Source organism: Schistocerca serialis, chromosome 5 (assembly GCF_023864345.2).
Source record: "Schistocerca serialis cubense isolate TAMUIC-IGC-003099 chromosome 5, iqSchSeri2.2, whole genome shotgun sequence".
Classification (NCBI taxonomy): Eukaryota; Metazoa; Arthropoda; class Insecta; order Orthoptera; family Acrididae; genus Schistocerca; species Schistocerca serialis.
This window is the reverse complement of record NC_064642.1, coordinates 404960227-404985747: the sequence shown is the minus strand read 5'-3', so window position 1 is coordinate 404985747 and position 25521 is coordinate 404960227. Positions and strand designations below refer to the sequence as shown.

The following is a 25521-nucleotide window of genomic DNA, read 5'->3' as shown; positions in this document are numbered from 1 at the left end:
CTGCAAGGCCATTACTATACAATAGTAAAAGCATGGGTCCCAGCACACTTCCCTAGAGCACACTGTAATTTATTTGTAGTTCTGTTGATGACGCTTAATCCAAGGTAATATCTAAATCCACTCTATCAAAACCTCCTCGGTCCAGTCACAAATTTTGCTTGGAACACCATACGATCGTATTTTGATAGTAACCGTAGCTGAAGTACAGAGTCAAACGCTTTTTGGAAATCGACAAATACGACAACTACCTCTGAGCCTTGATCCATGGAGTTCAGGATTTCATGCAAAAAACTGTGAGTTACGTTTCACATGTTTCGCATGACTAGGAGCATAAAGAGAGTTATCGGACAGATTTAATTTGTTCAAGATGATGATCCTCCCCCCATCCCTCATCTGGTGTAGATATGGTAGTGTCACCCTGATTACATCACACTTTTGACATCAAATTAATTAAGTAATTAATTAATTATCAGCTGATCACTTAATTACCCCCCTCCCCTCTGAGAAATCCTTGGGCTCTCCCCTTGGGCAGATCAAACCTGTTGTCCAGACCAGGACTTGAAACTGGCATAATTTTTATATCAAAATAATTGACTAATTAATTAAATTGATCCACTAAGTACGCCATCCCTCTCCCATCTGGAAAAATGGTGGGAAATTCAAAATTGGCAGGAAATTCAAAATTAGAGAGATATTCAAGTTTTCGTGGTAAATTCGAATTTTCTTGTTAATTTCAAATACTAATCACATTGCATTGCAGATGACATAATAATAATAATAATATATTCATTATTTATAAAATACCAATTTGCATATCACTGGTGTGGAAAGACATAGGGTACTCTCATCTTTGGAATAGTGGTACAGCCTAACTGTGATATCACAATCCAAGATGACCGACCCAGAATACTAGCACACGCTAACTCTCTCCCTCCTGTTGGCAGAAAATTCAAGAATTGGTGGGAAATTCAAAAATCTGTAGGGAAATTCTAATTTCTCGCTCTGGCTGTGAGGCCAGCGAGTTGGGGAGGGGTGGTTGCCATTGATCTGACACTAAAGAGTAGGTCCAGCCTGTCTTATCAATAACTGCTGGATGTAGAGAGGATATTTTCGTTATTATTCTATCACTAGAGAGTTGTTCCAGCCAATGTAGCCAATAGCTCTAAATGGGAAAGATGGACAATAATAACAGGACAGCAAACTATCACTGATGTGCAGGGGAGTTACCCCCTGCCGATCTACAAGCGATCTGCTGATGAGAGGGACATACAGATGGGTAATAGTATTAGTGACAGTGGCCCACTGTCCCAGTGCTGCAATAAATTCATGCTCCCTATACACAGGAGTCATGCAGCAACAGTATTGGGGAATGAAATATACTTATACCTAATTATGAGTCGCAAGTCGCATCCTAGCCAACAGAAGCAGGGGAAATACATGATGCAATATTTTTTATGAGTATAGTACTCATTATCTTACTTGAATACGACATTTCAAGACGGAAAATACTGGCCTGTCACCGCCAGGCTAATCCTGTACGTCTACCAAGTGTATTTGTGTGCCTAAAGAGTCGAATGGCTGGAACCTGTCTTTGTACCTGCTGGTTGTGACAGAAGATGCCAAGGCGTCCAGTCAGCCAAGCGCTTGTACCACACCTGCCACTGGCCATGGGCCAGCATTGCTAACTCCTAGCACACGGCGAGACAAGCAGGCACAGCTTGGGTGTAGAGTTTTAACTGTTGGTCCACCCCTGACATCGACTCCTCAGTTTAAAAAATTCACTTTACCCAATCCGAGATGGGGATGTTGTTCTCCATACACTTTTAATTTCTCATCCAAAATGTAGATTCCTTCCTTTCATGCGTTTTACAGACAGGAGAAATCGCAGCATACACGTGTTTTCACGTCGGTAAGGTATTGTTACTTGTTGATTCTTTGTGTGAAAATCTTGTACAATAGTATGGCACAGGCCATACTTCCTCTAAGTATTGTATGATCTAGTAAAAAGATCTGTTCATATCAGCTTAACCCCTGTTACGTCCTGCATCACAGGACTGGAATATTAAACTCATTTTTTATTCATGATGGATTGCCAAGAGCGTTTTCTAACTCTGTAACATGATGCCTCCTCACTTTCGAACTTTCTTTAGGTTGTCAAATGTCTCATCACCTAGGAAGTCTCTTAAGGCAGCCAAATAGTAGCCTAGAGAAATTGTAAATATCAGGTTAATACTACATATCACTTCATAAATTCGGTAATACAGGTGATTTTGTTACGATGACCGTCTCTCACTGTATGGGTGAGATCTTGAAATTTCGTTAAAAGATATCGCCACAACGAAAAAAACGTCTGATTACCACTCCATCTCATGAATCATATCCGTGGCGCTCTCCCTTTGCCTCCACCCTCCTGGCATCACATCATTGACCTTCAATTATTTATTTATTCTTCATATTTACAGTCTATTTTGTGAAAAGCTAAAAAAATCAAAGTGATGTCATCAGTGCAACATTGTCACATCTACACTAGGGGGCACTGGGACAGGTGAGGGGAGTGTCAGCCATCTTGAATCAATTAAAACTGTCCCAGAACTCTCTTTATTCCCCTACTCACATGGCTGAAGTTTTCAGAATCCATGCTGTTTAGCATGGAGGAGATATCACATTAGGTTTGAGCTCAGAATATTTTCTAAGAATCTACAACACATGGGTTTCACGTTTTATGGTTCACTTCAAATATACTTCTCGTGTATGGGAGCAACTTGTGCTTTCTTCCAACCACTGGGCACCATCTTCGGTTCAAGATATCTATGGTAGATTATGGTGAAAATGGGACTCATTCAGACATAAATTTGGGAAAGGATCTGATAGGGAATTCATTGAGTGCTGAAGCTTTCTTAAATTTTAGCAGTTTCAGCGTAAGATACACTTGAAAGACACGTTAACATCATAGCTTACATATCAAAAATATAAAACTTTTTTAAGGTGACATAATATTTTTTATATTAAAGCAGAGTATGCATGGCAATGTTGCCAATGCCAGTGTAGTAAAAGGTAGTTACTAAATCCGGTTTTTCGAAATTCCTTCACCAAAGAAGACGAAGTGAATTTTCCAGAATTCGAATCAAGAACTGCTGCCAACATGTGTAACTTAGGAGTAGATATCGTGCGTAAAGCGAAGAAACTCAAATCACATAGTAAAGGCAAGTCTTCCAGTCCAGACTGTATACCAGTTAGGTTCGTTTCAAAGTATGCTGATATATAGCTCCATATTTAGCGATCACATGCAACCCCTCGCTCGATGAAAGATCCGCACAAAAATATGGGAAAGTTACACAGATCACACCAACACTTAAGGAAGGAAATTGAAGTAATCCGCTCAATTACAGACGCATGTCACAGATGGCGATTTGCAGTAGGATTTTGGAATATAATTGTACTGTGCTCAAACGTTATGATTTACCTCCAGGAAATCAATCAACTGACAAGCAGCTAACACGGATTCTGAAAATGTCGTTCTTATGAAACACAAATAGTCCTTTATTCTCATGAAGTAATGAGTGCTATCGACAGGGGGTCTCAAATTAGTTCCATATTTTTATATTTCCAGAAAGCTTTTGACACCGTTCCTCACAAGAGATTTCCAATTAAATAGCGTGCCTGTGGAATATCGCTCCAGTTATGTGACTGGTTTCGTGAGTTCCTCTCAGGAAGGTCAAAATTCGTAGAAACTGACAGAAAGTCACCGAGCAAAACAGAGGTACTATCTGGCGTTCACCAAGAAAGTTGGCGAGCCTCTATTGTTCCCTATCTATATAAACGATTTAGAAGACACTCTGAACAGTCCTCTTAGATAGTTTGTTGATGATGCTTTCATTTATTGTATTTAAAAGTCGTCAGGCGATCAAAACCAATTGCAAATGATTTAGACAAGATACCTGTATCGTCCGAGAAGCTGCAATTGACTCGAAATAATGAAAAAATATGAAGCCATCCACATGAATACTAAAATCAGTCTCCTAATTTTCGTTTACACGATAAATCACACGAATCTAAAGACTGTAAATTTGACCAAGTACTTAGGGATTACAATTACGAATAACTTGAACTGGAAACGTCACATAAAGACTATTGTGGGGAAATCAAACCAAAGGCTGCGATTCATTGGCCGAACACTTACAAAATGAAACAGTCTACCAAAAAGACTGCTTACATCACGCTTGTCCATCCTCCGCTAAAGTACTGGTGTACAGTATGAGATCCTCTCCAAACTGGACTGACAGAAAACCTCGTTTTGTGATCTCGTGAAATAGGGGAGAGAGTGGCATGGATATGATACGCCATTTGGGGTGGCAATCATTGAAACAAAGGCATTATTCGTTGCAGCGAGATCGTGTCACGAAATTTATGACTCCAACTTTCTCCCCCGATTGCAAAAATATTCTGTTGACACCAACCTACACAGAGAGAAATCAGAGCTCATATAGGAAGCCTCAGGTATTCGTCTTTCCTGGGCACTGTTGGAGAGTGAAACGGCAGAAAAATAGTGTGAAAGCGGTTTGATGAACGCTCTGCCGAGCACTTCAGTGTGAACTCCAGCCATGTACGAGTAGATGTAGATGTAGATATGCATAATAAAAGAAGGAAACGTAGGATATAAACATTAAAACAAGTAGAACCAGTGTCATATGCATGTGTAAGAGGAAATATCGTAGTGCGTTAAGTAGACAATTAGTGGCACTCTTGCGATCCTTCTGGCAGTAGCATATTTTGTTCACATTGGTCATTTGTGTGGTGGTGTCGACGCGGCTTTGACAGGGATGCATAGCACCCCACTGCAGCCAGAAGAAGTGGGCAAGTGAGGACTCGGGGTGCAAGTAGGCTGAGGCGTTGTGAGCGGGTAGTTTCGAGGTAAACCGGATGCAAAAATTCACAGATTTCTGGTTGGGTGCAAATTTCATTAGGTGAAATTTTCATATATCCTGAAAGGGTGACTTTGAGGATGTGGGGAGAATTCTAGCAACAGTGCAGCCTGTGCTGGTTCTCCCCTTTGCGCACTATTTTCTATAATGGATTTTCGATGTTTATAATAAAGGAGTAGCATAGTTGAAGATAAAATTTTCCATTCTGTTTTCTCACATCCTGGTTTTGGCAGTACAACACCTGCACCCAAATCTGACTGTGATAAAAATAAAGGGTATTCACAATAGTTTGCAGTGAAACTTTGTTTCCAGTTCCCACAGGGAAATTGTTGACTCACTGCACGTCTTACATATTGTTAAAGCTATGGCAATAAAGGCTCTGTTAAAAGAGGTCCCTCTTCCACTGCTCACACGTCATGCTTTTTTCCCTCCCGACCAGGTCTTTGATGCATGGAATATTTCCCGCTGTCTTTACAATCTCAGTCTCTTGAACTGAAGTAAAACTCCAAGTAACAGGAACATTTTTCTTTATGACACTGGAATATGACTCTTACCCTTATAATTAGCCATCTGTGAACCAGTGGTTTGATGTCTATTTTTTCTTCATATCTTCCTACAACACCGTGGTAAGTATTCTAATTTCTGCTAATTCCTGCATTATTTTTGTCAACCGTCCCCAACGTTGAAGACTAACTACTGCTGAAAACAGAAGCGTATATGGGAGAATTTGTTCTGCCTCCTGCAACAGGATTTTAGAAATTCTGCTGATTCCTTGTGGCAAGTACCATTCCCTGGATTAGTAGCACATCCACACAATTTTGTATATCTTATTGCCACACCTCAATTCAAATACATGTAGTTATTCCATAACTTTTAACTACTGCCTGCTAAAGTTCAAACTGCCAGAAGTTGCAAATTCTATAGATTCACTTAACAATGTTACACAGATGAAATTAAAAAGAATAGAAAAATAATCATAAAAACATTTAATATTATGTAACTGCAAACATGTTTGGTACTAATAATGACCGTGAATTCAGGAAGTTGACAGTTGCGTGTTTTCATTAGGAACAAACCCGGCTTTCCTATGGATGAAAACTGAAATCGGGGTTATTCGACTAGGCGAACCTTCATCCCAATTACAAAAATAACATAACACAAACTCCTTTTATTTTACTATCAGTCGTAGGTAAACGCATCTGAAATATTCCTGTAGAGAGTAACGGTTTACCAAGAGAAAAGCCTTAAACTTGGACATCTCATTACCCTGTAATCCAACAGCATGATTCATTCATCTCAACTAGACACATGTTAGTCTTAACTGAATCATTATTAAACACTCCTACACTGACACCTGCAATACACATGGCCACCCTCCAATATGCTCTTCTTCTGAGCTCAGTTGGCTATAAGGGGGGAAAATCAGGTTTGTTCCACCTCCAGTTCTTCTTTTCATCTTTCTTCAAGTCACTGACGTAGACAGATCCAGAATTGTTCTGGAAAAGACAGTCCCCTGGGCATGAGATCTTCTTCCATGTGGCCTCTGCTCCCATCCACCAAGCTCATGGATCTCCTTGCTCAAGCATCGGCAAAATCGACAGTAATTACTATAGTATACGATATGAGGTTAGCCACTGCTCCAGCTCTCACACACTGCTCCATCTCTCACAACACTGCCTGTTTCAGCGTACTCTATATACAGGGTGTTACAAAAAGGTATGGCCAAACTTTCAGGAAACATTCCTCACACACAAACAAACAAAATATGTCATGTGGACATGTGACCGGAAACGCTTACTTTCCATGTTAGAGCTCATTTTATTACTTCTCTTCAAACCACATTAATCATGAAATGGAAACACACAGCAACAGAACGTACCAGCGTGACTTCAAACATTTTGTTACAGGAAATGTTCAAAATGTCCTCCGTTAGCGAGGATACATGCAGCCACCCTCCGTCGCATGGAATCCCTGATGCGCTGATGCAGCCCTGGAGAATGGCGTATTGTATCACAGCCGTCCACAATACGAGCACGAAGAGTCTCTACCTTTGGTACCGGGGTTGCGTAGACAAGAGCTTTCAAATGCCCCCATAAATGAAAGTCAAGAGCGTTGAGGTCAGGAGAGCGTGGAGGCCATGGAATTGGTCCGCCTCTACCAATCCATCGGTCAGCGAATCTTTTGTTGAGAAGCGTACGAACACTTCAACTGAAATGTGGAGGAGCTCCATCGTGCATGAACCACATGTTGTGTCGTACTTGGAAAGGCACATGTTCTAGCAGCACAGGTAGAGTATCCCGTATGAAATCATGATAACGTGCTCCATTGAGCGTAGGTGGAAGAAACTAAAATGAGCTCTAACATGGAAATTAAGCGTTTCCGGACACATGTCCATATAACATCTTTTCTTTATTTGTGTGTGAGGAATGTTTCCTAAAAGTTGGGCCGTACCTTTTCGTAACACCCTGTATATTACAAAAATGGCTGTATGTAGATGTGTGTGTGTGTGTGTTCCACATTGCCTCGTAAACCACTCGACCAATTTCGAGTAAACTTGGTACATATATCCCTTATTGTCAGGCAACAGTCCCTGTTGCGGTAAGAACTAAGCTATCTCTCATATTTCGGGAGATACGTCGACACAAACATGAGATGCATGAAAAACTGCTGCACTATGCATGATGTTTAAATGTATTAGTTGTGTCCTACTCACTGTATTTCCAATAAATTTCGAAGGTAGTATCCAAATATGCCACTAAATGTACCAAGAAAAGTATTTCATCATATCAAAGACAGTTCAGGAGATCTGACGTCATAAACAATGTAATGCGTGAAAAACTGCCGCATTAAATTTATTACTTCTTTTCTACTATCTCTATTCACAATACATTGTGCAGACAGTATCCACATATGTCGCTGAATGTACCTACGAAATTATATCATTGTATGACTCATACATCATGAGGTATGACGTCATAAACACCCAGATGCGTAAAGACTGTTGTATCATGCATGACGTTTAAATTCGTCACCTCTTTGCTGCTAAATCTTTTCGCACTCTATTCGTATTATATTTCACTGACAGCATCCACATACGCCGCTGGATGTATCTACACATAACTCAAGAGGTGTGACGTCATAATCATTAAATACGATAAAAAGTGCAGCAGCAAGCGTGAAGTTTTAATACATGTATTCTTTATCACTAAGATACTCACACAGTCGACTCAACTTAAGAAAATCCCTGACGTCTGCCAGCGCTTCTGACAGTTTTCAACTGCGAAGCCCAAATGGATGTAAGCGGAAACGATAGCTGTCTATAGAGTTATGAAGAGGCGTTGCCATAAAGAAGTTAGAAAAATCGCGTTCTAGACGGGCAAAGAAGCTGCATACAGCATACAGAAACTGTTTGGGGTCACTTTTCTTAATTTTGACACTGTACTTATACATTTGTACATTATGTATATTTCTTTGCGTGACTGTTAATAATTTCAAACGCGTTTTCATAAATATATGGAATGAAATTTTTTCGATACTTCATTACAAACACAGTTCACTTTTTGTTTTCGCTTCTAAAAGAAAACTGACAAAATTAATACCCTGGCAATGCTGGGTTTGTAAGCTAGTTGTTTATAAATAATAATAATAATAATAATAATAATAATAATAATAATAATAGGGCACACAGCTCGAATTTTTTATGGTCACACAGACTGGGGAGAGGGAACTGTGGCCATGTTCAAGTAGTGCAACAGGGCTATCTTTACCACATTAGCAGATATAAAATTCCCTTTCATTTCTAACGTCTTGAACTTTTTAACACCAACTTATTTAACTGACCTATTTCCATCGTCTTAAATTTTGTAAGTGCCACAAGTGGGCTAGATCTGCCATCTTCGAAGAAACTTGACAATATTGCAATGGGAGAGAAGGAGAGAAGGAGGGGAAGAGTGGCTTTGAGGAGGAGGGGCGAGGATGACCTTGAGGGGAAGTGGAATGGGTGACATTGAGGGGAAGGGGAGAGGGGGTTAACCTCTGGTAAACCTGATACTCACAGATGGCAAGGAAAGAAAATATGGTTTTCTAATGCCATTTTGGGTGAAGATGAACTTGCTGACAGTTTAATGTAGATTTATTTATTTATTTCGATTTTCTTTTGTTTCTCTTGGTTACATCTTTTTGTCTTCAATCGACTCAAATTTACAGACATTGGCTTGTATATTTCCTCAGTTGCTCACATTCCTTTATTTCACTTCATTTCATCCTACTTGAGCGTCTGTGATGTGCTGTACACTCTGTCGTACCTTGCAACCATCTTTTCTAACTACCTCTTTGTGAAACTCCATCATTCGGTGATCGAACTAACCTGAAACATACTGTAAATTTCCTAAGTTTTTTGAAGAACACTCTTTCTCCATTCACATGGCTTTTCTCGTAAGCATCGATAGTTTAATGCAGGTAAATGTGATTAGTGACAGAGGAGAGCAGTGTTGCGGTTTTGCCATTGATGACAATAACAGAAAGAAATGCATAGTCTGTGTTAACTGTATCTTCAATTATACGTCTACATTTGTACACACTGTAAGACATCATGGTCTCCTGACCTTCATTACTTACATATTCCGCCCTCACAATCATATTCCGCACATGAAGACGCTTCATTCGAACCCAAACTCGATAAAATAAAGTCAATGTTGTATGAATTTATGTAAACAATATGCAATTAACAAGTAAGCACACCATGGTTGAAATACTCGAGGCTGGCATACACACATACATTCCAGACATGACGGTCACAGAAGCTTTTAGTTTGGGAGAGAACTGCACAACGGGACGCCGGTCCCTTCAGAGGACGACCCAGCCTATGTCGACCGATGACCGCCCGTGTAGCGGACAGCATGGGCCCGAGTGAAAGGGGGGAACAAACCCATGTTCGGCTTAAAAGCAAATTCCGCTAGATTATGTGGGAGCGTCCAGCCTACGCATTCTGTACACATAGCATGCAGTTTCAGAGATTTTCACAGGGAGACAGCAAATGCCAATGCTGCAGGTTTCCGGATTGATCGCCTTAAACTAAACGTCATTCTCCCATTTTAGAAGAGCAATCCTGATTGGCAGACGATATTTCTGACGCCTTGAGCTGAAGGAACAATGGAAGAGACCGAAAGATATACCCCTTGACGTCTGGCGTGGAGAGGCACCGTTCCGTTGTCGCTCTTGGAGCGAGGAACAAGTCTCTCCTCAGTACTTCACTGGGAGAGCACCTCTGTCGAGAGCGAATCGAAGTGCTACTCTATATTGAGTCCTTGCGATTAAGCATTGTTCACTGTGTTGGCCGATACATTTATTATGTGGTGTGAATGGACAGAGTTATAGTTAAACGCCTGCGAGCGAATTTTGAGTGGCATCGCGGTGGACTGGTTATCTGACCAGTGTACCACGCCAATAGTTAGACTAGGGGCGAATAGGAATCCTTGACTTCATCAAGGCATAGGGAGAGTTTGATTGGCGAAGGTCAATCCAGATAGAATGAGAGTTATCTTATTTGTCAGCAGTGAGTGGCACAGACAGCAGTCATCGCAGCTTAAAGTTTTGTGTGCTACAGCTATTGCGAGCCCCATATTTCCTCCAAAACAGTACACTTCACTGCATTTCACACGCGACAGCCTCGACCGTACCTAGCAACATTCTAAAGGATAATTATTCAAGTTGAGTAGGAGCGCCTCTCAGCCATTCTGCCAAGTCAAAAACCATCTTAAACTTTGTATAGAAATTTGATTAGCGAATCCTATACTTGAGAGGTAACTGCACATTCCAAAAAGAACCAGGATATAACTTGTTCAATTCATAACTAAAAGTGTCATTGTGATTTCTCAGAATCTTGCAAAATAAGTAATAACTTTCGTTAGTCTCATGTTTTTCTTACACTAACTAGCACTACTCCAGTACCCAAGTATCCCACTAGCTATGTAAGAAATTTTGTGAATTTTTGTGTCATTTCCTTACAGCGGACGACTCCAGAAGATATTTATTGCTGAAAGTTTTTCAGGCATTTCTCTGTAGAACGTTAGGAGTGTCTGTCTGACTTCTGTATTAGTGTGGGGGCGGAAATTGCACAGGGTAAAGGGTACATCTCAGATTAATCCATTGCACAGAATAACAGAATAAAAGATCAACCCGTTTACCTCAGAAAATGGGGACCCTGCCAGGATAGGTAAAATAGGTAAGCTACCAGGATAGGAAAGTGTCAGGATAGTTTGGTACGGCAGGTCGCAGCAGTAGCACTTTGAAGAACTTTCTTTCATGTATTAAATAGCTATTTGCAAAGATTGGGATCAGAATAGATACAGGAAGTGAAGAAAGCAGAATTGTAGGGAAAATGGTGTGTGTTATTGTGTTGGAAAATTTTGCATTTTTGTTACTATTTTTGTGTAGCTGTCAGGGCATAGAATTTTCAGGTGATAGGCACAGACGCAGAGTGACGCAGAGACGCAGTGTGACGCAACATCATATAAATTAGAATTAAGAAATAACATTTTTCTCCCTTTGCAAGCGCACAGGTAGAGATTGGAGTCTGTAGCAGAGCAGACAGAACATTAGCCGAGAAGTCACAACGTTGTTGTTGTTGTTGGTTCAACCAACTGGTAAGTGGTGTTTTGAAAGAATTTCCGTGTTAAGGAGAGCACAAGCCAAGAGGTTACGTGAGAGACAGCAAGTAGACAAGATGGGGGAGAATCAACCAGATAGACAGCAAGTAAACGAGCTTATTGTGAACAGGACAGAAGGTGAACCTGAAAATAGGACAGACAGTGAGTCAGAGAATAGAACAGTCGGGGAGCTGTAGAATCAGCAGGCTCAATTAGACTGGGATAAAATTGAGACAGATCAGAGAGATGGGAATCGAAGGGATGAGAACATCGAATTTCCAGAATATGAAATTCCAGTTAGGGCACATTCTGAGCCAGAAATAGACAGCCCACGTAGGAAATGGCAAAGATTAGAAGCGAAACGAGCACAGGAAACGCGTTTGCTTACCGCATATTCAGGGACAGAATACGCGTCAATACAGTCAATGAAGCGGCAGTTAGCTAACGTTCAAAGAGAAGTAGACAGTGAGGAAGAGGGGAAACATTTAGAATACGTCGAACCTATCGTACACATTCTAAATATGCCCCAACAGCAGACACAGAATTTTGCGGAGTTACTACGCCACGAAAAGGTTCCCTAACAGACGCAACTGCACCTGCAAACACAAGACATACACAACAGAGAGGGCAGAATGCGGAGTTGTTTGCGCCACGTAATGGTTCAATGACAAATGCAACTAGTCCTCAACACAGACAGCACGGGTTATTGCAGTTATCAAACTTAGAAACGCCACAGTATAGCCCAGTAAACGACGTAACTGACCGAGTAGAAAACAATAGATCGAGAATACATAATTCAGCAGAAGGTAGTGTTACAGGACAGGACGCAAACATGGAAATCTTACAAAAAATGAACGCTAGTATGACGAAACAGAATACACAGATAACAAAACAACAGTATCAGGAATTGAAACAGGATAATCAGGAGTTGAAACAGTACAATCAGGCTATTAAGACCCAGATACAACAGGTTAAAATCCAGATGGAAGAAGGGATCGCTAGAATTGATAGTCAGATCACTCAGATAAACAAACACGCGAAAGAATCTAGTGAAAGAATTCAGATACTAACACAAGATCAGCAGCAATTACGCACTGACGTGGACATCGTAAACGTCGACAAAAAGGTGGAACGTTTTACGAAAAAAGTCACTCGAACAGCAATACAAATTTCGTAAGGACAAGCAATTCAAAGCAAGGTCACAAAGGTTGCATTGAAAAAATATAATCCGCTGATTAATAAAATAGAACTTAAAAACAAAGATCAGTTTGAAAAGCTCCGAACAGAGTTGAAACATACTATCGAAGAAAAGATCGAGACCGATTACACCTGTAGCGAAACAACTGACGCGTCAAGCATTAATTCAGTACACGAACACGCGCCGTCTAAGAAAGTTCTAGTAGAACCAAGGCTAGACGTAACACTCGCGCAGGAATCGAAAGAGAAAACCCCGATTAAAGTAATACAAGACATTCCACAGGACCAGGCACAGTACACAGAAAAACGGAACACATACATTCAGCCGATACCAATCGAAAGACAGGCAACTGAACCAGTAAATCCAATGACACAACATAATAGCAGCACAGGTACTATACCACGAACGACGAGAGTAGAAACACACGAACAACACTTTTGTTCACCAATGATACGATACGACGCGGATATGAGTCAGGAAATTGAGAATAGGCAGACAGGCAGTAGATTACCAGAGAATAAACACAACGACACAAGCAATGGCAGATTATTTGAGTCCATGAATCAGCCACAAACCGGATTTATGAGTAGATATGATACAGACCACTTCCTTACAGTTAGAAAATTTCAGCATTTCGAGGAAGAAGGCGGTAGCTTGCATGCACGCACATTCATCGACCAGTTTCAAGTAGGCTTACCAAACCACTGGAGCGTAGCCCACAAACTTCATTTGTGCACACATGTCAGGGACAGTAGCAGAGGTGATGCAAAAGATCGCGGTTACCTGTACGTCTTACCTACAGTTCAGAACAGAATTTCTCGAAAGACATTGGTCCAAGGAGACGCAAAACAAAATTAAATACGAGTTACTTCAGATGACACCATATGAAAACTCAGGAGAGAAAAGCGTGGTAAAATTCTTTGATGCAATAGACAAAAAGAATAAATGCCTAGACAAACCATACAGTAACGGAGAGCTGATACGTCTGTGTAGAATGAAATTACCGGTAAAATATCAACAGGCAACAGTAGGAAAAAATGAAAATACCGAAGAATTCAAAGAGGTTTTAAGGGAACTTGAATTTATGTTTAAAGAAGACGAGGTGAAAGAAAAAAAAAGGAAAGGGAACAGCAAAAGGAGAGGACTAGGAACGAATATTCCAATAATAATAATAATCGTAATCCTAACATCAATAATTTCAGGCAATTTAACAGACAATGACAGTGGCACAATGGAGACATTTGGCATAGAAACGATAACCAGAATAATTGGTACCGCAATAGGAACGGTAATGGACACTCACACAGTGGCGGATATGGGTTTAGGAATCAAAATGCCAGGTCAAGGGTACTTTGAAAGAGGTCACGATGTTAGAAACAGCAACTGGCGAGACCAGAGCGCGAATAATTACCGAGGAAATTATGGTCCACAAAGACAAGAACAACACAGCAAAGGGAAACCAGAAATAGAAATTAGGCCACCAAATCCTGAAAAACGTGAAGATTGACGGGAAAATCCTGAAGAGGTTAGGCAAACTGACGTCCATTCATTAAAACACTCAAAAAAGGACTTTCATGTTTTGGAAGTAGCTAGATCAAAATAAGAAAAAACTGAAAATAGCCAAAATTCAGACAAAGGGCGACTTACGAAAATTTCCGATAAAGGGTCAGCACCAGATACACTTGAATTACGCTACATAGCCTGGGAGAACAGCATAGAATGGGAAAATTCTGAAAGCGAGGATGAACTGCCACCACTTCCGTGTATTGAAGAATTAAGCGATGAAGAATTGTTAACCGGACTTAGCAATTTATTTGACGAGAAGCAAGTAAATGAACGCGATAAAACAGAGCAGAGTATCCTAGATAAAAACAAAACACAGACGCCACGAACACAAAAGACGTATAAAGTACAACATGGGTGACTATGAGGAGATAGAGAGAGAGTACATTCGGGAATGTTTGGAAATGAAGGAAAAGGAGAGACAGGAGCTCGAAAACAGACGAAAAGAGGTAGATAGGTCGCAAACGGTCTTGCTCACGGAGTTAACACCAAAGCAAACACAAACACAAAGGGAAGGTACAATTATCCACAGGTTAAGCTATGAATCTATAACAGAGGATTTGATGCAAGAAAAGTAAATCGTAACATTCACAGTTATACAACCCATATTAAACATTGGTGAAATCACGACACAAGCAATCATAGATAGTGGGAGTCAAGTAACGGCTATATCAGAAGGCCTATTTGAAAGGTGCAATAGAGAGAAAGAATTACCGATTTTAAGGACAAAAAGTATAAGAGTTTTTGGAGCCTTAGGAAAAAATGCAACCAAGGTGAAATACGAAACACATCTTTCATTCAGTTACCAAGGTTACTAATTTGAAAACTATTTTATAATCGTACCAAAACTTACAGCTGATATGATAATCGGTTTGGATTTCATTAATAAGCGCAAGGTTCACATTTGCATACCACAAGGCTTCGTAACAGTAGATGATGTAATACTATATTTTATTCAAACTTTGAACGATGAAAAGGTACAGGGAAAAGTAAAGCAATTACATTTAAGTCAAGAAGGGAATGAAATAGAGGAGGAGAGACACCCTAGATATATGTTTGAGGAAAACCTTGACCCACTCCCACCCGAAATAATTGAAGAAATTCATCAAGAAATTAGTAAGAAGATTGAGGAAATAGATGATATTTCGCTCCACGATAAAAAAAATTTAGAAGGCGTATTAAGATCACATGCAGACGTATTTGCACCAAAGACAGGTAACAATAAAGATTTTCAATACAAATTTGAGGTCAAAGATCATAAACCATTTTTTGTTCCACCTCATTCCATACCATATAGTCATCGAGAGCAAGTATTTCTTGAAATCAGAAAAATGTTGGATGATGACATAATTGAACCCGCCAAGTCACCATATGATTCACCCTTACACGTTGTAAGTAAGAAGGATGGGAGAATACGTTTGGTACTCGATTCAAGACAAATAAATACAATTATAATTTCGGAAACAGATAGACCAGAGAAATTGGAAGAGTTGATTCAGAAGTTTCATGGAGTACAGATTTTTTCATCCATCGATTTGTGTTCAAGTTTTTGGCAAACAGAATTGGAGCCTTCATGTCGAAAATACAGAGCCTTTATTGTCTTTGGTCGTTGCTACCAATTCAAACGTTTCCCGTTTGGCCTCAAAATCTCGTCAGCTGTCTTTATTCACGGTCTAAATTCTATACTAAATCTCGACATACGTCAGAAAATTACTTGCTATGTGGACGATGTTCTTGCGGCGGAGGCAACTTGGGCAGAACATTATTATATACTGGATAATTTCCTACAAATTACGAAAAAACATGGGGTTACCGTCAACATTACTAAATCGCATTTTGGAAAATCAGAAATTGAATTTTTAGGACATAACATATCTCCAAATATATAACGCCAGGCGAGAAGAAGATAGACGCTATTCGTAATATTCCTACTCCCTACAACAAGAAAAGTCTAAGGGGATTCTTGGGGATGATATATTTTTACAAAAAATTTATATGGATAGCAGCACCTAGACTGTGTGCACTGACAGGAAAAAACACACCCCGGATATGGGATAAAAAAGCAGATGAAGAATTTCATAAGTTGAAGGAGGCATTGAATAATGCTCCAATTTTATCACACCCAGATTTAAGTCAGGAGTTCTGTCTAGTAAATGATAGTGCAAAGACCGGGCTAGGGGCGGTACTATTTCAACAAATTGAGGAAAAAGGTAAGAAAATACATAAAACAATAGCCTTTGCAAGCAGAGTACTATCGAAAGCAGAAAAGAATTATTCCATAACACAATTAGACGCTCTAGCCATAGTATGGGCATTTCAAAAATTTCGACATTTTCTGTTTGGCAGAAAATCGCAAGTATACACAGACCATAAAGCATTAGAGTCTTTAATCTCCTCCAAATTAACCCACGGACGTTTGGCAAGATGGATGCAAATACTGCAGGGGTATGACTTTTCAATCACATACATACCAGGAACTGAAAATATTCTGGCCGATGCTCGTTTACCACAGAGAATGGCAGAGGACCACAAAATCAACATTGAAGATGAAGAACGGACTATCCATCATCTAAAAACACATACCACTCGAAAATTTTATCACAAATGCTTTAAAAAATTTATCTGACGAACAAAACAAAGATAAGACCCTCCTCAAGATCAAACACCAACTTACCGATAAAACCAACACAGAAATTAGAAAAAATTACATAGTAAAGGATAATATCCTATTTTTTAAACGTAGTAATGACGCTTCACAATGGTTAGCAGGCAACCCTGATGAACTTATTAATAAATACATTTGGTACACCCACTTTAGCAGTGGCCATTTTGGACCCAAGAAATGCTATCCAAAAATGGAACAAACAGTGCACTTCCCAAACATGGAGCGACGTATTCGATGCGTTCTTAAAAGTTGTAAAAAAGGCATACAGTCAAAACATGTGACGTATCAGACCAGACCCCCAATGTTTCCAATTATCCCTGATAAATTAAGACAGATTGCTGCAACCGATATTTATGGTCTAATTCCACGAACAAGGAAAGGCTTCACCTACATATTTGTTGTAATTGAACTAGCATCAAAATACACTACACTTACACGCTTAAAGAAAGCCACTGGATTTACAGTTAGTAAAGCATTTCAAAAGGACTTTATACAAGTTGGGAGAGTAAAAAGGATCACCTCATATAATGGGCCCCAATACAGATCAGTGCACTGGAAAAACACATTAGAAAAATTAAAAATCAAATCCACCTTTATTTCCAAATATAAACCAAGTGGAAATCCGGCCGGAAGTACCATGAAAGATTTGGTAACACTTTGTAGACTGTTTTGTAGAAAGAACCATTGTACTTGGGACCTATATCTACGAGACTTCCAAGAGGTAATTAATGAGACACCACATAGTACCACGACTTATCCACCAATTACAGTATTAAAGAATATAGATCCACCAGAAAAAAATAAGAGAAATCATTAAATTTCGAGTTATTCCCCGAAAGCAACATAGACAAATCGTCGCTTCAGCCCTACAAAACATTCGCTCAGCAGCAGTGAGACGTAAAATCACTCAAGACAAATCTGCCACAAAGAAACGCTTCACACTGGGCCAAAAGGTATTCGTAAAAACTCATTACCTATTACATAAGAGTCAAAATAAATGCAGACAATTTTTCACAATCTATAAAGGGCCAATGATAATTTCCAGGATCGCTCACGAAAATGCCGTAGAGCTAACGAATCCAAAAACAGGTAAAAGTATTGGCATCTACCACGTGAACCACCTAAAAGAATGTGAATGAAAGAAATGGTAAAAGAGAAGAAAGAGAAACAGACAGAGGGGCAATCGCAAATCGTGTACTAACCACTAAATCAAAAAATATATTAAGAATCAACAAAATAACAAAAAAAAAAAAAAAGAGACACAATACACACTAACAATCTCTTGTAGTATCAAGTACACTACAACATGCACACAAACAATAAATGGTACACAACAATTAAAAGAATGAAGAAGTGGTAGGACATAATTAGAATAAAGAAAAGATATCATATATATACAATAATTTTTGCCACTATCAGAAAATTTTTGCATTATACAAAATCAGAGTTTTTCTGTAAATAACAGATATATGTAAAACAAAAATTGTAAATATTTCTACGCATCAGAGGGACATCGCCACCAACACCAATCACCAGCTCCCTTAACACCAGATGCTTCGAGATAGCGACGGAGAGGGTACAGGCATGTTGCGAAAGCACCTCGGGCAATAACAACAACATGAAGACCAACGCCACACTGGAAATGCGGGTTGCAACCACGTTGGACTTCAGGGGGACAACGTGCAGCATGGACATTTCATATGTCACGACACTGCTACACAACAGAAGAGTGTCGGGAGAATCACAATATGACGAGACGATAATGAAGGTACAAAAAATTACTAAGATCTACAAACTCATCAAGTAACAGTTGGAAAGGCAGTCAGATCCTACAAATACTATATCACTCCTACACTAAAATTCACATATTCCTAGCCCAAGAAGAACAGAAGAGTGCAAGAAAGAAGAGAAGAACAGAAGATGCAAGATGAAGAAGGGCAGAAGACAGCTAAATACCTTTCTTTCCTATCCTGCAACGCAAATTGCTACAAACGTCTTTCCATGAACTTTGAGGCATAGCAACTACTACAAGCACTTCTCCAAAAATAAACCTTGAATTGTTAAACAAATACAAGCGAATCGCAAACGGAATATTAAGTAGTACCAACCAATATTATCTAGAAATAGATTCAGCAAAATGAACAGTATTCTCCCTACCACATAATCAAATTGCAATACCAAACCAGGTGTGTAGTACCAAGACATCACAGCACAATATTCGGTGACGATCGTCGGTAGTCAACTACAATCATCGTACTGCCACACCGTCCCAGGTGTGACAGCAAAGGAGTACCAAGACATCACTGTTTATGCAGTAGACTACAGTCATCATCATCGGTTAAAAGTACCATTCCAAGATGACAATGTCAACAAGTAAGACCCGGCATCGCATGCTAGAGTGCTTCTCTCATGATTTGTGACACCCATACAAATGAGTCGACGCCTTACAGCACTTCAATGGGGAAATGTAGAGTTAAGAAAATGATATATTTGTAAAAGTACCTTTCTTGTAAAAGTAATTATTTTTATTATGTATGTAAAATCCACAATTTATAGATACCTTAAACCTTTTGTAAAGAAAGTTGGTTAGTATAGTAATATAATCTCACAAACTCATGGAAAGTCTATTTATTTCTTTTTTATTTAAAACTAGAAAAGGATATGTGCAGGATTTTTCTTCTTTAAGTAACATTCAAAAACACCTTTTTGGGGTAATAATATTAATACCGAGGATAGAATTAAAAGGAAACGCTTCTTCATTCTTACAAAAACAAAAAAAAAACAATGACACATAAAGAAAAAGATAATGCTTAAATAAATATAACAAAGTAACACAACATAGCTTTTGCGAACATTTACGCAAGCTTGACTAAAGAAAAGATATAACCACACTAAAACATGATACACTGTACACTTACGAGTTTAGAAAAAATTAATATTGTAAAAACAAATTTCGTGAAATGAAAAAGAAAAACAGACACACGTGCTAGCAACAACAAAGAATAACAACCTTTGTAAAGCCTATATTTTCCTAACAACAAAACAAAAATTGTAGAATAAAAAAATAGAAGCACTAGCTATAAAGAAATCATTACAAAAAATTGTTAAGAATTCCTGAGAAAAGTTTATTGGAAAATCTAAAAGAACAATTTATGCCTGACTTTGTCAATGTTTTCCTCGACATTGACAAACCCCAGACAAAAATTTTGTCAGAAGGAGGGAGGTATGTAAGATGTCGTGGTCTCCTGACCTTCATTGCTTACATATTCCACCCTCACAATCATATTTTGCACCTCAAGACGCTTCATTCGAACCCAAACTCGATAAAATAAAGTCAATGTTGTATGAATTTATGTAAACGATATGCAATTAACAAGTAAGCACACCGTGGTTGAAATACTCGAGGCTGGCATACACACATACATTCCAGACATGATGGTCACAGAAGCTTTTAGTTTGGGAGAGAAACTGCACAACGGGACGCCGGTCCCTTCAGAGGATGACCCAGCCTATGTTGGCCGGTAACCGCCCGTGTAGCGGACAGCGTGGGCCCGAGTGAAAGGGGGGAACAAACCCGTGTTCGGCTTAAAAGCAAATTCCGCTAGATTGTGTGGGAGCGACCAGCCTACGCATTCTTTACACATAGCATGCGTTTCTGAGATTTTCACAGGGAGACAGCAAACGCCAATGCTACAGGTTTCCAGATTGGTCGCCTTAAACGAAACGTCATTCTCCCATTTTAGAAGAGCAATGCTGATTGGGAGACGATATTTCTGACGCCTTGAGCTGAAGGAACAATGGAAGAGACCGAAAGGTATACCCCTTGACGTCTGGCGTGGAGAGGCACCGTTCCGTTGTCGCTCTTGAAGCGAGGAACAAGTCTCTCCTCAGTACTTCACTGGGAGAGCACCTCTGTCGAGAGCGAATCGAAGTGCTACTCTATATTGAGTCCTTGCGATTAAGCATTGTTCACTGTGTTGGCTGACACACTTATTATGCGATGTGAACGGACAGAGTTATAGTTAAACGCCTGCAAGCGAATTTTGAGTGGCATCGTGGTGGACTGGTTATCTGACCGGTGTACCACGCCAATAGTTAGACTAGGGGCGAATAGGAATCCTTGACTTCATCAAGGCATAGGGAGAGTTTGATTAGCAAAGGTCAATCCAGATAGAACGAGAGTTATCTTATTTGTCAGCAGCGAGCGGCGCAGACAGCAGTCATCGCAGCTTATGGTACTGTGCACTACAGCATGTTGCCTACAAAACAGTACACTTCACTGCATTTCACACGCGACAGCCTCGACTGTACCTAGCAACATTCTAAAGGACAATTATTCAAGTTGAGTAGGCGTGCCTCTCAGCCATTCTGCCAAGTCAACAACCATCTTAAACTTTATATAGAAATTTCATTAGCGAATCCTATCCTTGAGAGGTAACTTCACATTCCGAAAAGAACCAGGATATAACTTGTTCAATTCATAACTAAAAGTGCCATTGTGATTTCTCAGAATTTTGCAAAATAAATAATAACTTTCGTTAGTTTCATATTTTTCTTACACTGACTAGCACTACTCCAGTATCCAAGTATCTCACTAGCTATGTAAGAAATTTTGTGAATTTTTGTGTCATTTCCTTACAGCGGACGACTCCAGAAGATATTTATTGCTGAAAGTTTTTCAGGCATTTCTCTTTAGAACGTTAGGAGCGTCTGTCTGACTTCTGTAGTAGTGTGGGGGTGGAAATTGCATCTTGCAGGAGCCACAGGGTAAAGGGTACATCTCAGATTAATCCGTTGCACAGAATAACAGAATAACTGATCAACCCCACACACTTCAGAATATCTGTCTACTTTGTAATCCATTGTAGAGTTGTGGTGACTTCTGTGCATCAAGATCATTCTTTCATTCACCCTCCCATCCTCTCTATTTCATTCTCAGATAACATACGGGAAGCGACACTGTTGCCATCCTTTCTGTATCAATCAGTATTTCTCTAATTCTTGCGTTGTGGTCGTAGGTTGGAGGAACGTGCTGTATGAAACGTTTCGTAACATAGCGTCACGTAATTTTATGTGCAATGCTCTCCATGATCTATAACGCCTTTCTTTTGGGGTCTCCCACTGCAGTTTGTTAATAATTTCTATGAGACTCTTACACCTATTAATAGTATCTGTGACACGACGAACAGATTTTCTCTGTATCTTCTCTATATCATCAGTTTTGGAAAGGATACTAGAATTAGATTTCATACAACATACTGGCTCACCAAAGGAAATCTGTGTACAGAATAAGTCACATGACGTAGGATGCAGCACAAGAACGAACGAAATTGTTAAATTGTTTAGGTAGCAGAACTCCGACTCTCTGAGACTGGCAAGACTTTTGTAGGCTGCTTGAGTATACGTACCAGGGAAATGTGAAGGCTCAAGTACACAGAACGGCCACGAGGATTGATTCACTTCAGTGGGGCACGGACGTTACCCATGTACCCACACGGATTTCAACTCAAGCAGAGCCGGTATAACTCACAAGCCAGACAACCAACCGGTTGAAGCATCAAACTGAGAGAGGCGCAAGATGCGCCCTCAATGCAAAATTTGTACACAGTGTATGATAATTAGTAACGAAAACAAACCATTTCCAGTCGATTTAGATATATTGAAGTTCTTACTATCAGGCTGAGGGATAGCATCTAATATATGAGCGAGGGTGGGATGCGGGTGGAGGGCGCCAAATGTTGAAGTCGCTTGTGTGGAAATATGGAAGGGAGGGAGGCGCCAAATGCTACATTGGTTTTTCGGAAAATTGTCCTCGAAACGGCCCAGAGAGTAACAAAAATGGCTCTGAGCACTATGCGACTTAACTTCTGAGGTCATCAGTCGCCTAGAACTTAGAACTAATTAAACCTAACTAACCTAAGGACAACACACACATCCATGCCCGAGGCAGGATTCGAACCTGCGACCGTAGCGGTCACGCGGTTCCAGACTGAAGCGCCTTTAACCGCACGGCCACACCGGCCGGCCAGAGAGTAACAAATGTCAACGTTGCGCTGTAGTTACTTCTGAACACCGAGTGTACGAGCGATGGTTACAAGACTAAAATAAGCACGAAATTCAACGAGGCAGTGTGTACAATCTTCAAAAAATAAGACATACAGTTTTACAAAAAGTAACGATTATAAATATTACTAAGTTACGACCATAGGTGTTTGTCAGAACGAACACACAAATCGACGTGCAACGTAAATTAGCGCCAGGACGCAGAAAATATGTTAATAAAAATATGCTACAGGCGTAACTTTAACGATAAAGAGCGTACGTTATAATTTACAACTGTGTGACAGGTTAGTAGTCGAATCTGTGCCCGTGACTTCCGCAGCCAATTGCATTGCCAGAGCATGACTTACGGACAGACACAAAATTTAAATATTTTGTCAGTTCCCTTACCTGTCTTCACAGAGGATTTCCCGTGATGCTGCTAGACTATCACAGGGAGGACCTCGACTTACCGTAGTCTTAGGGCAGGTACTAAATGGAAAGTCGAAGTCTTGACTTTTTCTAAGGCGTGGTCTTGCAGAGGGCTCACATTCGACACATAGTTTTAACTTGCCGTAAACACTTCATCGCAGCCTTTCAGAGTTTTCATTTCTGTAATATCAGTAGATCATTCTTTTCACATTTCTCTGCCGTCATCTTTCTTCACGCCTCTCCTGTGAAACACTTTGCACTGTAGGAGTAATAGTATCTGTAATAGACATCTAAATATGTGAAAGACATAACAAGAGAAAAACTGCGAGTATATTGACAGTGTTTGCCTGGCTTCATTATGAAATACGATCTACATTAGTCTTTAGACATCTGACTGTAGAAGTAAGCAAATGAGAAAAAAGAATTATAGTGCCAGAATATACGTTTCTACAGTCATCGTAATTTGAGTGTCGAAGGTAGGAGAGGTGTACAGTCTCTGATTAGTAGTCCGTGCTCCAAATCCTCTCCGGTATATTTCATTGAGTGGGTCCATGTGACACTATTAATCGTAAACTGTTTACCGGTTTTGATAATTGTGTGCGGTTCATTCTCCCTCTTCCAGGGCTGTTGGAAGTGCATTAGCAAAATATTATTTGTATTACCATGCCCATCCAGTGTCATTAGCATTACAGTGGTAAAGATATAGGCAGTATGCATTCGTCGCAATCGTGTAGCCCCTATTGTAGCTATCGCGAAATGTCAACGACAGGTGTGACAGAGAACCCGTCCAATTGCAAGTCGGTAAACTCCGACTAGTCTCCCAGCTAAGAAAGATTTAAGATTATTCTCCCCCTGTTAACACATAGATTCACCAACAGAATGACTTGAAAGATTTTCCTAGAGTACGCCCTGAACGAGGAACTCTGCGCAGTCCGCTGAAGGAAGAGCTGATCGAGTAGCCATCGTCAGTTATGCTACTGAAGAACTGGCACCTTTTCCGTTGTTGATATGTAATTTCTCCCCCACACTGCTGGAGTACTTCGCCACCTGCCAGGTTAGCCGGGAACGCTAATGCGCTGCTTCCTGGACTCGGGTAGGCGCGCTGGCCCCGGATCGAATCCGCCCGGCGGATTACCGACGTCGGCCGGTGTGCCGGCGAGCCTGGATGTGGTTTTAAGGCGGTTTTCCACATCCCGCTAAGTGAATAATGGGCTAGTCCCTACGTTTCGCGTCACTTACATGCCTCGCAGACATTTGAACACGTTCACACTATTTCATGGATTACACTAGACACAGGCAGCTGGGGTACACTCATTCCACCCTGGGGGCACAGGGTGGCGGCAGGAAGGACATCCTGTCACCCTTTAAAATTAACCTTGCCAAATCCGCCCTAACCATATCTAACCTGCTAAACTGTGGGACAAGGCACCAACAAAGGAAAGAAAGAAGAAAGAAGTTTGCTGGAGTTCTTCACAGTGTGAGGTTCGATTCTGCATGCTGACGTTTCCTCGAGAGTCTTCCATCCTTGGTCATCGTTCAGGAGGGTTGTGTATTGTCATCAGAGACCATTATATCATTGTAAATGTCTTTCTACATCTTTTCGAGAGAGACACATAGGGGACAGCAATACATTTGTTGACTCTTCTAGGAAGGTAAGCTTTTGGAATTTTAACAATAAACTACACCAACGTGCACAGCTACTCTCTTGTCTTTTCAATTCAACAAATTTTACCAACAACCATGTTCTTTAAGATATTTTATTTTATTTTGAAAGCAACCAGTTTCTGCATTTCATTTTGCCATCTCCAGGCCCCATACGCTTTTTTCGAATCAACGAACTTATCGTATAGCGCCATAAAACTGGATATCGTGAATCCCAATCGTTGTGCAGCTGATTCACACGAAAGCGTGACAGCAACTGGCGCTATACGATAAATTCGTTGACTCGAAACAATCGTATGGGGCCTGAAAACGGGAAAATGAATTGCCGAAACTGGTTGCTTTCAAAATAAAATATCTTCAAGTGCATGGCTGTTGGTAAGGTTTATTGTATTG

At 40.2% G+C, this 25521-nt stretch overlaps 1 non-coding gene across 1 annotated transcript; it reads left to right on the top strand.

Annotated features, from left to right (window-relative positions):
• Positions 1-1974: 1974 nt before the first annotated feature.
• On the top strand, positions 1975-2165 carry LOC126482855 (U2 spliceosomal RNA). Its single transcript, XR_007587705.1, has one exon. It is a non-coding gene; the product is annotated as a U2 spliceosomal RNA (small nuclear RNA).
• Positions 2166-25521: the final 23356 nt, after the last annotated feature.